Source organism: Castor canadensis, chromosome 4 (genome assembly GCF_047511655.1).
Source record: "Castor canadensis chromosome 4, mCasCan1.hap1v2, whole genome shotgun sequence".
Taxonomy (NCBI): Eukaryota; Metazoa; Chordata; class Mammalia; order Rodentia; family Castoridae; genus Castor; species Castor canadensis.
In genome coordinates this window covers 128,725,160-128,728,805 of record NC_133389.1, presented here as the reverse complement: position 1 = coordinate 128,728,805, position 3,646 = coordinate 128,725,160, and the positions used below count along the sequence as shown (strand labels likewise).

General features: G+C 41.2%; 1 pseudogene; it reads left to right on the top strand.

Annotated features, from left to right (window-relative positions):
- Positions 1–2,332: 2,332 nt before the first annotated feature.
- LOC109699568 (actin-related protein 2/3 complex subunit 2 pseudogene) lies at positions 2,333–3,094 on the top strand (annotated as a pseudogene).
- Positions 3,095–3,646: the final 552 nt, after the last annotated feature.

The following is a 3,646-nucleotide window of genomic DNA, read 5'->3' as shown; positions in this document are numbered from 1 at the left end:
CTCAGGGCTTTGCACTTGCATGGCAGGTGTCCTACTGCTTGAGCCACACTTCTAGTTCATTTTGCTCTGGTTATTTTGGAGATGGGGGTCTCACAAACTATTTACCCTCTCTCAAACTATTTACATGGGTTGGCCTCCAACCAATATCCTCCCAATCTTAGCCTCCCAATAGCTAGGATTATAGGTGTGAACCACCAGTACCCAGTGAAATACTTATTAATGAAATGATATGATTACTGAAATTTTCCTCAAAACAATATGGAAGGAAATGGTAAATGGGTATGGAGATGAAACTAGATTAGCGTAATCACCAAAGCTGGGTGATGGGTTGGTCCAGTGCATTGGTAAATATATGAAATTCTCTGTAATAATAGAATGTTGCAAAGTGTAAGTAGATACCAAAAAACGTGATTGACTTCACGTGAAGTGAAAAGGAAAAGGATAGAAAACATTTATATTGTAAATCTTATACATTCTTGATGGGTATATAAAGTCATATACTGCTTTGGAGCACTGTAGGGCAGTACCTTATAATGTTAAATATGTATCTCTCCTATGGCCCAGACTTTAAATAGTCTGTGTGTGTTGCTGGGGGTTGAATTGAGAGCAAGTGCTCCACCACTGATCCACATCCTTGAGTAGATTTTAACCAGAATACTTATAGTCCTGCTGCCTTGACGTCTCTGTCTCAAAGTAGACTTTCCCCTCTATTTACAGCATTGTCTAGAAGGCTCACATCTCCTTATCTATGTCAGTTAAGTCCTATCATTTTAAGAGCTTTTCTAGTCATCACTTCCTCTGGATAATTTTCAAATCCTGCCTTCTGTACCCTCACCAGTAGGCTATGTCCCTCCACTGAACTCCCACAACAACCTGGACACCTTCTTTAATCATTTTGTTTGCCATACTGTTCTGAGATGATCTGGAATGGCCCTGTCCCTTCACTGGATGATGAACTTTCTGAGTGTAGGATTAAGTCTTATTCATTTTGGTATCTTGACTGCAAACAATCAATGACTTCATGTTCTGATTTTTCTATTATCTCTCCCCGCCTGATCTCAGTAGGCCAATCAGGATGATTTATAACTTGTAGCTGAAAGACAGATATGGGAAATAGTCCATTTGAAGGCTGATTTCCATTCAAGTTAATTATCAGAGAGTTACAGATTCTTAGAACTGGGAAAACAATTGCGGGTAATCTACTTCAACTACCCATTTGACTTTGGAGCCCCTTCCTTACTCCTACCAGTTGTGGGGTTATGGAATTCTTCAAGTATGGTATAATGGTGCAAAGAGAGTATGTAGGCTTCACCTTTTCTACTCTCCTCTGATTCAGGATGTTGTATGGGAAGATAATGAAGCTGCAAGTTATTGGAATTAGAGCACACAGGTGTTTATATACAGAGGCACATACAAACACACACTGTAAGCTTAAATGATGAACAGCAATCAGTTACCTAAAATGTTAAGTACAAACTGGGGACTAAGACAGTACTTAGAAAAAAAAACAATTGTAATTTGAAGTTAAAACCATCTGTCCAACAGCAAGGGGCTGAGAGTAAAAAGTAAATGGATTGGTAGACTCCATAGATGGATGGCAAGGGACAAGAACCCACCCTGGTAAGGGGCTGCCAACTACAACCAGCAATCTGAGCACCATCTCACTCTATGATCAGAAGAGGGGACTATAAACCTTGGGTCAGCCATAGCCTACTGGAGCAGATTCAAGTGCCACATTGGCATCAAGCGTTCTATGAGGTTCTGGTGTCAAAATCTGTCTATTACAGAGTGAAGTGTTGATATACTTTGTACAGAAGCAATTCAATCCATCATTATCTAGCCACTTTGGCTGCTTTTTCCTGAATTGAGTTGAAATCTGCCTTTCTATGGCTTAATGATCTTAGCTCTAACCCAGGGCCACATGGAACAAATCAAAATCATCTGTCATATAATATTCCTTGAATATTCCAAAGCAGCTTGCTTGTATGACCAGAAATCACTGAACAAAGTGGGCATGGTGGCTCATGCCTATAATTCCAACTACTTGTGAAATGGAGATAAGAGGATGGATGTTTGAAGCCAAGTAGGGCAAAAAAAGTTAGTGAGATCTTATCTCAAAGAATAAGCCAGGTAGATTGGTGTATGTCAGTAATCCCAGCTATGTGGGAGGTGTAGGTAGGAGAATCACTTGCGAGGCTGGCCTCACAAAAAGTGTGAAACCTTATATGAAAAATAACTAAATGCAAAAGAGCTGGGAATGTGGCTAAAGTGGTAGAGCACTTGTATAAAGATTTGAGTTTAATCCCCATTATTGCCAAGAAGAAAACCATTGATGGTCAGTATTTCTTTGAAATTCTACAAGGAACTTTGGGCACATGGTGTTGATGAGTTATTGATGAGGTGTATGGTGTTTGGGAGTTTCTTGGTAAAAACCCTCCAAATCAGAATACGATGTCTCTTTACTGTGTGACCTTAATGTCTGCCTGCATCTAAGGGTTCCATTATGTATCAGGCTGGCATGTTGAAGCAAATTGCTTTGCCTCTGTCTTTGTGAAATACTGGCAATTCCCAGAAAAAGACAAGGAAGGAGAGCACAGAGATATCATCCATTATAGGGTGAGGAGACTAGAGTGGCAACTCTAGAGAGGATGGAGGCAGATGGTCTTCAACACAGTGTTAAGGATGATGATGATGTGATCATGGGGAAGGTGTTCATGCAGAAGTTCAGAGAAAGATCCAGAGTGAGCCACCCAGATCCCCAGGTCCTTTTTAGGGACGCTCCTCTGAGCAGAAAGACACAGATGCCCCGTGTGGATGACGATATTTGCTATATCACCTTTGTGCTGTCTCCTCCCTACCAGTGCTGGAGACGCCATCAACCTGATGTACACTTTCTGAGACTACTGGTCTGCCTGTGCAGCCACACCACATGCTGTCTGTGTATGTTCACACACCTTTACTGGCAAAGACACTGGACTTACTTAAAGTGCTCAACTGTGCTCACCCAGATGCTGAGAAAAAAGAAATGAGTCACCAGGAAGATGTTTCAGTCCTGATAGCCCTCGGAAACAGAGGAGGAAGCACTGGCCGCTGAAGGCTGGAATGACTGCTACTGAATCATCAAAGACCTTCATAGTGCATTCCTTCAGGTTCTTAAGGGATTCTCTGTTTGGGTTCCATTTTGCATGAGTTTGGAAAACAATCTGCAGAAATGAGATGTGCTTGCAAGGAATTCCTCTTGATCAACTTAATTCCTTTCCTTTTACCTTCCCTCCCTCACTTCCCTTCCCTCCCACCCTCTTTTCTGAGCTGTTTGGCTTTATGATATGTTACTGGTAGCAAGTGGCGGATAATACAATCTCAATTTGTTTTATTTTAAGTATTCGAGTTCAAATCTCCTGTATTTAAAGAGCTATGGTTAACTCATCAATAAAGAACATCTTCCTTTCTATCTTAAAAAAGCACATTATTGATAGATTTCAAGGTCATTTTGCTGAGTGAAAAAACCTGGTATTGTAAGGGTCCATGTATAAACTATCTCCTACAGATGAGATCAAATCAGCACTTTCCAGGGCTAAGGGAATGTGGAAGGACCAAGGAAGGTGTATGTGATCCTAAAGAGGCAGCAGGAGGGAGAGGCTTGCAG